Source organism: Microtus ochrogaster, linkage group LG2 (genome assembly GCF_000317375.1).
Source record: "Microtus ochrogaster isolate Prairie Vole_2 linkage group LG2, MicOch1.0, whole genome shotgun sequence".
NCBI lineage: Eukaryota > Metazoa > Chordata > Mammalia > Rodentia > Cricetidae > Microtus > Microtus ochrogaster.
The window spans coordinates 6505839-6515100 of NC_022028.1; the positions used below are offsets into that span (position 1 = coordinate 6505839).

Sequence of the window (9262 nt, forward strand, 5' to 3'; positions counted from 1 at the left end):
TCTGGGCCAGGGAGCTTATTGGGGAACATGGTCTCATGCCCGCAGATGTGGTGCTGGAGCTGAGAGGGCTACATCCTGAATGCAACAGGAAGCTGACTGATAGTCACACTGAGGGCAACTTGAGCAAAAGAGACTTCAAAGCCCGCTCCCACAGTGACACACTTCCTCCAACAAGGCCACACCTCCTAATAGTGCCACTCCCTTTGGGGGCCATTTTCTTTCAAACCACACAAGAGAAGAAGAGGGGGAGGATGGGAGATGAAGAGAGGATGAGAAGGGAATGGCCTCAGTGTAGGGGGCAGAGTATGCCAGCCGGGATGGCTCTGTAACAGGTACTCGTGAGGAAGCTAGAGGCTAGCACAGACCTTGACAAGCTAACAGGCGTGCTAACAGGAAGAGTCACCTGTGCACAGGTCCCTTTTGCCAGAGAGAAGGGGAGTGACTCCTGTTCGCAAATAGGAATTATCTTCTTAAGTCCCCGAAGGAGTGCTGGTCTTTGTCTAAATGCCAGACTTTGGGGAAAGCAATTTCTTGGGACCTAACAGTCTGAAAGAGTAGTGCAAGCCCTTAATCACCGAGGGCCCTCTGCAGGCCTCACAGTAGATAGTTCTTCCTGCTAGGGCTGGGTCAGCACATCAGTGGGAAGACACAGCCATGCAGAATGTGGTAGATAATACCAGGCATCATGCAGTACTAGGATTAAAAAATAAAACACGTTCTACACCTGTCGGTTGCTGGGAATCAAACCCAAGGCCTCTTAAACACTAACATCCCACTGAGTGACAACCACAGCCCTCTTGTTTTAGCTTATGAAAAAAAAAAGATATCTCAACTCCCTGTGTTCTTCATTGGGACGTTTTCTTCTTACAAATCTATCCTTAGACAATCCGCAGCCATCGGAGGAGTTAGGCGGGCAGGACGTCCTGAGGAACAGGGCCGCAGCTGGCATGAGGGCGAGGGGCAAGGAGAGGCATGTGGCGGGCGCGTCCTCGGCTCGGGTTGTGGTAGTAAAGCTCTCTGCGAGAGCGGAGCCCTGGGGCACTCAGAATGGTCCAGCGTTTGACATACCATCGTAGGCTCTCCTACAACACAGCCTCCAACAAAACTAGGCTGTCTCGAACCCCTGGCAACAGGATTGTTTACCTTTACACCAAGAAGGTTGGAAAAGCACCTAAATCAGCATGCGGTGTGTGCCCAGGCCGACTCCGAGGGGTTCGCGCTGTGAGACAGAAAGTCCTCATGAGATCGTCGAAGACAAAGAAGCATGTCAGCCGAGCCTATGGTGGCTCCATGTGTGCCAGTGTGTCCGCGACAGGATCAAGCGGGCTTTCCTTATTGAGCAGAAAATTGTTGTTAAAGTGTTGAAGGCACAAGCACAGAGTCAGAAAGCGAAATAAATGTGCGGCTTTTTAAATAATAATAAAAAAAACTATCCTTAATAAAGGGCCACGTCTTTTCTCTGCATTTAGCTAGAGGTGTGCTGGCAGATTTAACTACATGTGAATTCACTCTTCCCTTGATCAGCTTTCCTGCATAGCTAAGGCTGCATACACAAGATGTCAAGATAAGTAACTGGCTTGTTTGTAAAGTGGCAAGCATTCTCGTGGCCTTTATAAATGTCACTCCTGTAAACGTGGGGGTCAACCATCAACATATACACTTCTAGGCTTGGGCAGGGAGGAGCTAGGCTTGGAGGTGATGTCCACATTCAAGTACTCTGAAAGGAGAACATTCTTGAGTTCCTCAAGCTTTACTCTAATGACAAAATGGAAAAGTAGACACCATTAACTCCTTTTTCTAGAATGGTTCCCCTTAGGTGTGTATGGACTAGATACCGAATTGAGCCTTAAATACAGCATCCAAGGACTGTGCTGTGTTGTTATCTGAGAAGAGGGAGGCACACCGAGAACACGCCTTCCTCAGATCAGCCTGCAGGCAAGCCCATGGAGCATTCCTCTAAAAGACATGAGAGAACCTAACCTTCTTTGGGTGATGCTACCCCTGGGCTGGTGGTCCTGGCTTCTATAAAGTAGCAGACAGAGCAAGCCATGGAAAGCAAGACTATAAGCAGCACCACTCAGTTCCTCCTCCAGGTTCCTACCCTGTGTGAGTTTTTGCCCTGGCTTCCTTCAGTGGTAGGGAAGTGTAAGCAAAACAAACCTTTATCCCCTCCAAGTTCCTTTTGGTCACGGTGTTCATCACAGCAATAGAAACCTTAAGACAACGACTCACTCACTCATTTATTTTACAAAGTTGGTTGAATATTTTCTGAGTTAGGCACTTCTCTGTGTTATGGTAAATATAAAATGCCGCAGGTCCCTGAGTAGCAGTAGTGGGCAGTGGGCATTGGGCAGTGGGCCACCAGGAGCAGCAAGTCTCAGGCAGGGAGCCAAGTGGCCGGTGAGAGATGGAAATGGATAGGCACTCATACAGAGTGAGGTTGGATATTTATTTAGTGGGTTATGGAACGGAATGAGGAGAGGGAGGGAGAAGAGGAACGAGGAGAAAGAGGCAGAGAAAGAGAGAGAGAGAAAAGAGAGATAAAGAGAGAGAAGAGGGAAGGAGAGAAATGGGAAAAACGGAGACAGATGGAAAGGGAAGGGACTCAAACTGAAAGCAGAAGGAAGATTCACCTGCCTCCATGGTGGATGGGAGGGGGTGGCTGGGGCTTGTCTCTTAAAGGGACAGGACAGACCATGACACTCTGGCCTTAGGAACAAGAGGAAACAAGCTGTATAAGGGAGATGAAATCACAACCATTAAGGATTCTATTTGTCACTAATCCTATATCCATGTGATAGTAAGCTGCATCATCTAGCACATGTCAACAGCTATTAACCCTGTCTGATGAGTCTTTCCTTGCTTTCTCTTAACCTCTGCCATCTTGCAAAGAGCTATTTTCTTTTGTTGTTATTGTTGTTGTTGTTTGATTTGGAATACACAGGGTCTGCCCATGGACCACTCAGTATGTTCATGCTTTTATGGTTCCATTCCAAAAGAAAACTTGTTATTCACCGTTACTTCCCCTGAGAGAAAACCCACTTACTCAACTACTTGCACAAATGTTGTCTTTTCAAGGCTCATGTAGCCAATTTTTAACTACAATTTGAAGTGCAAATGTACTTTTATAATATTCAACTTGAAGTGCATCTATTCCTTTGAACAAAATGAGATAAAAATGCGGCCTGTTTAATTTTTCTTTACTCGTTTGTGTTTATTGGGTATATGAGTAAGTATACACACATGCATGTGCATATACATTTGCACATGCCACCGTGCACATATGGAGGCCAAACACTAAGGCCCCTTAAGGAAAAAGACCCTTCCAGTCAAGAGAACAGGACTCTGGCCTGGGTGGAAGCCTGACATCTCAGTTGGGCCAGGTCAATTATTTGGCCAAGGACCCCCCACCCCCACCCCGCTCCAGACACACAGTAAGCCATGCTAAAGAGATGGGTGGACTAGCTATCGCTTTCATGAGATGCTGCATGTCTCCCTCCCAGGCTTCCTGCTCCGAGTGCAGTCCCTGCAGCCCATCCCCATGAGGGGCAGCTGGGTCTCCCAACCTTCTGGGTCCCACGGCAGAAAAGTGTGACTTTCCCCTTCTATTTTTTCTGTCTCTCCCTTTTGGAAGAGATGCTAAGCATGCCTTTTCTGGTCCCTTAGACTTCCTTATTCTTTCTCTGGCCACCTTGCCAACATATACTGGCTTCTCACTGACACGTCTGAACTCCATGCCAACTTAAATGATGTATTTTTGTTTTCTGTTTTCCTTCTCTCTCTCAACAGATGTGGCACCATCTTATCTGTTCTCGTCCACAGGATGTTGAGGCAGAAAAACAATGGAAAAAATTCCAAAGACTGACATAGTCAAGTAGCAGAGGAGAGAGGGGGTTGAGACCGCAGCCCTTAGTCTCTACCTCAGCTTCATTCAGTCAAGGGACCCAACTCACACCTATCCACCAAATTCCCTATCTCAGCAGCTGTCCTCCTCCTGCGGCTTCTCCATCCTACCAGTAGTCCTGTATTGGGTGGTATCATCAACTCCTCGCTTTCTCCAAATCTACCATATTCTCTCACAACCACATCCTTTCCGCCTTCAGAATATTTCTTCAGGCTCCTGGGGTCCCCTTCTCAACAGCTCATAAGGAGGGCCCCACCTCTGGAACTAGAGATCTTGTTTAATGACCTGCCACTCCTGTCTGATAACACCTTTCTCCAGCCATACAGGGTAGCTTCCTTCAAACTTCTTTTAAAAAGTTTTACACACACACACACACACACACACACACACACACACACACACACACACACACACACACACTCACTCACTCACTCACATATTCTCTCCTTTTCATTCTCACTTCAACATCCTGACCAGAGAAAGAACCTGAACTGAAGCTCAAAGTCCGGCACAGCTGGAGCCAGGGGTGCTCAGAAGAGTCCTGCTGACCCCCGGGCAATAACCAAAGCAGTCAAGGATGAAGTGCAGCTCAAGGGTATGCGCTCACCTTCTCTGCCCTTTACAGGTGCATGGATTGTATGGTTGTTTCTGCAAACATTTGGGGTTGAGTCAGAACACGGCGGGATGGAGTCGTGTGTAAATCACACACAGCCATAACTCTAGACAAGCAAACTCTGTCGCTTACTGTTCAAAGTCTATACCCCGGTGTTCAAAAATCCCCTTCTTTCAAACCAAGAACATGGCTGTGCTTACTAAAGAATGACTTTCCATTCCCAGAGTTCATCAAGTTCTCTGTGTACTTACCAGTCTCTTTTTTACAACTCACACCAGAAGCTGATATGTAAGTGAAAAATCAATTTTATGTTGGTCACAGTCATATTTCCTGATGGACTGGGTCAATATTTGCCTTACTGCTTCAGAAGACATGAGCAGAGTGTTGGGATAAATGGATCATTTATCTTCATTATAAATTTCCTGGGAAATTTCAAAACCTTCACCTTCTCAAGATAGGACCTTCTGAGTTTCCTTGGCCAGTCTCTAGCCTGTCTGGAAGTGGCTGGCCCTTCAGAGATGGGTATGAGACTATAATAGAAAATACCTATCATGGTGGCTAAGACTTGTGTCTATGAGGGGAGAATTAATTACCTTCTATTAACATTATGTCATATTTACTGCTGTGCAAAAAAGATTAGCTTTAGGGAAAGAGGTTACTTCCACTTTTCCCAGGCACAAACTTCGTTCTTTTCCTCCTTCCTGAGGACACAATGTCATTCAGTCTAGAAACAGGGAGCTGTGTAACCAAAACCTTAGGATGTTTTCTTTTTAATAAACAGGAATAAACATGCTTAGAGGTTCTCTTGTCCAGTACTGTGGTTCCCACTGAAAACATTCAAACAGAAGTTTGGAAAACAAGTAGATTTCATAATCTCTCAATTCTACGTAGCAGTCTTTGCGATGGAAAGGATGGTTCCAGAAGTCTCTCAGTTAAGTGTAAACGTTCTTCAGGAGTCTGTCTCCCCAGAGCAGAGACTGGGTCATGGTTGTGGGTATAACTACGTGTGTGAGTATGAGCCTCATAAAGCTCTAGTTATTATCCAAACTGAGACGCGTGTCTAAAAGACAGCCAAGGGAACATTCTGAGGTCGTCACTTAGTCCGTCACTTAGTCATTAGACAACAGAGGTGAGCTTGTGCTGGGACATGGGCTGCCCCTTCCGTGCCTGTGTGCCTAGCAGGCATATCTGACCCATTGTACATGTTCCCACTCAGTAAATCAGAAATAAAATCCTTCTCAATTAAATACTACCAAGCTGCATCCAGTTGAGTAAACCTTGGGTATCTCCAATGTAACCCATGTGTGTGTCCACAAGTAGATAAAATCTAAGGGATTCTATCTGGGGATCTCTCTCTCTCTCTCTCTCTCTCTCTCTCTCTCTCTCTCTCTCTCTCTCTCAGTGTGTGTGTGGGTGTGTGTGTTGTTGTTGTTGAGACAAAATTAAGTGTATTTTATAATTTGATTCAAGAAATAGTATCTAAAGTGAGGAAATCAAAAAATTCTCATTCAATGAGTAGATGGATAGGGTCCTTAATTTCCCATTTGCCAATCCACTTTATCCCCTGAAAATGAGCCATTTAGAAGCCTGGTTGAAACAACCAACCAATTCTATGAGCATTGTGCATTGTGTAAAGAAATGTTTGAGGGTCCTTCAATGAGACATAACTACCAGGCATTGCTACTTTATCGCCAGGTCCCTCAGGCTGGGGGGACCAGGAACGTGTTGACAGGGAAACAGTGGCATTTATTTTCCTTTTCTTTCTCCTTTTTGTAAGGCTGAAGGAAGGGCAGAGCCGAGTCACTGCCACTGTCTGATGTTTTCCCACCTGACAATTACCCACTTCCACGTGACATGGAAGGGTCTGGCCACACGCCCAGAACTTAAGTCATTACTCGTACAGGGACGATCTCTGAAGATTGGGGGGTCTTAGAGCAAGGTTTTCGTTTTGTTTTGTTTTGATTTTTCATGCACGTAATTTACTTCAGCAAACTCAGTGATACGGCCTTGTTTGTGTTATCTCAGGCTACGGATGCAGGGTTTTTGTGAGGGGAATGGAGACTGCATCAGGATGTGACCAGATGAGAAGAGTCTCCCCTGACGGACAGGAGGATTAGGCAATGATTGTTGGAAGTGGAAGCCCTAAGCTTGATTTTGAAGACTGAGCAGGCTACCCAAGAGCTAAAGCGAGGTTGAGATGCTTGAGAATGGGGGTGGACCAGTGTTTAACCCTGGAAGAAGAGAGTGTGCCCCAGTGGGGAACCCCTGCCAGAGTCTGCACATGGGGTATGGATGGTTCACACTAGGAAATTCACAGATGGCAGAGTGGAGAGGAAAGGCAGGAAGGGCACCACCAAGATGCAAACATCTGGACGTAACATGGCTTCCTTAACACTAGGATAGGCATCTCAGGGAATGTAATTCTGAAAGAACTTTTCATGTCTAAAAAAAAAATTAACTTGCCCTGAAAAAGTCAAGGACTTTTGCCTTCATTTTTCTTGATAATCGGAATGGTTTCTTAACATGGCTTTTGTCTTTGAAAAAAAAAAATATGTACAAATCTAAATTCTGGAGTGGATCTTAAGATACCTAATTAATGATATCCATGAAAAATTATAACTTTCAAGAAACACGAAATAAATCAAGATAAACAAATAAAATTAAATTCTTATCTTTGAAAAAATCAATTTGTAGCTGATGGGTTTATATATTCTACTTCAAAGACAGAGTACGTGCTACTGTAAGTTACTAGGAGTCAACTTCCCAAGGTTGGCTGTAGGGGAAAACGCTTGCTACTGGAAGGCTCTCAGGAAAGAGAACACGGAGGACAAACGTGAAACATCAAACAGTAACTCGTGGGTCTGAAAAACAAAAGCTGGATAAACAGAAAACACTAAAATAGAACTTTGAACATTAGGGGACAGTTTGAGAAGAACAGCTCCATGCCCTGTGTTTACCCAATCAGAATGATGTTTTCGTGACAACAAAAGGCAATATTTACAGAAAATAATGAAAAATTTGCAGATTAACTGGAAACGTTTTTGAAATTTGATGTTAAACTAGCCAAACACATTAAATCGTTTTTAAAAATAATCATCATACCTAGATTCAGAATTTGTACAAGGGCAGAGTTAATAATAGCTACTGAAATAAAAACATCTACTGCATAAAAGTTAATGATCAACTAAATAGTGTCATTATTAACTGTGCACCTACAACACGGTAGAAAACAAACCTTCCAGTAGAAAAAACAAGAAAGTAAAAACTCACAAATGCTTCCTGGGATTTGTATCTGCTGTTAGGAAGTAAGTTTCAGATCTTAGAAAAGTTGAAAGCTCAGCTTGGCCTTTTAGGCACTGGTTTAAAGTCTGTAGAGAATGCAGCTCAGGGGTTTTCTGAAGGAAAAGAAATACACTAGGATGGATGTTCAGCACAGCTTATGTTTCTGTAGTACTAGGGCCTGCACCCAATGTCCTATGCATGCTAGGCAAGCACTCTAACACTGAACTGTATTCCTGGCCCTCAACATGATTTGAGTTGGTTATCAGGAGACGAACTCTGAATTCAAGCACACAGTACCGTGGGACAATTCAAAGACAACACAAGATATTGCTTGCAGCCACCAAAAGTTGGAATAATAAGAAACTAAACCAGGTATAACAATGGTAGCATATATGAAATCCTGCATCATGGAAGACTGAGGCAGGAGGATGATGAGATTGCAGCCATACTGGGCTACAGAGCAAAAGTAACGCCCAATTTGGTCATGTTACCACTCACAGACATAGCGTGACAACAAGGGATGAAAGCCGCCAAAGCAATTTTAATTTGTTTTATTTTTTGTTGAGACTGAACTCTAGCCCAATTTAGCAAGCTCATGGGAAACATGTTTCAGATCTTCTTGTACTGGGGTTACAGGTGTGAGCCACCACGCCTAGTTTAGATTTAAGGTAGACAAGTCGTCAGATGTACCTGAGAGCCCTAAACCAACAAAGACTTTCAGGCAAACAGCAGTCTATGGCAACCAGCAGAATACTGCAGGAATCTGAACATGAGTTGTCCACATTTTATTTAGAATGGACTGATGGATTGTATGTTGATTTCATATGCTCTGTTAAAAATATTACAAAAAGAAAAAAAAATCTATGTTTTATTATTTTATATGTAAAAAGATTCTAGTTGTTTTTTTTATCATGTGTTTAGACATGATTTCACTTAACGCAAGCTGAGCTCAATCTCACTGTGTAGGTAAGGACGGCTCTGGGATCCTCTTGCCTCCACTTCTTGAGATAGCACCATCGTGCCTAGCTTTTTTTCTTTCCAATCTTTTTTTTTTTTTTTTTTTTGGTTTTTCGAGACAGGGTTTCTTTGTGGTTTTGGAGCCTGTCCTGGAACTAGCTCTTGTAGACCAGGCTGGTCTCGAACTCACAGAGATCCGCCTGCCTCTGCCTCCCGAGTGCTGGGATTAAAGGCGTGCGCCACCACCGCCCGGCTTTCTTTCCAATTTTCAGTAAGAAATACTATATAAGACACAAAATGGAATTCCAACAAAAATAAAAAGATTTCCCAAGAGAAAAATTTTATCAGGCTTTTCTGGTCACGAAAGATGTAGAGGGCGGGGTCCATTGATTAGCAGTTTGAAGAAATGCCAGCTACATTGCCATTTTCCATCTTCTTCCACCCCAGCTTTGGGAAGCTTGACGGTAACATTAGAAACACTATGTGAAACTAAACTCACAAATTCA

The 9262-nt window shown here is 44.0% G+C and overlaps 1 pseudogene; it reads left to right on the plus strand.

Moving 5' to 3' along the window:
- The first annotated feature begins 1035 nt into the window (after positions 1–1035).
- LOC101995384 lies at positions 1036–1397 on the plus strand (annotated as a pseudogene).
- The last annotated feature ends 7865 nt before the right edge of the window (positions 1398–9262 follow it).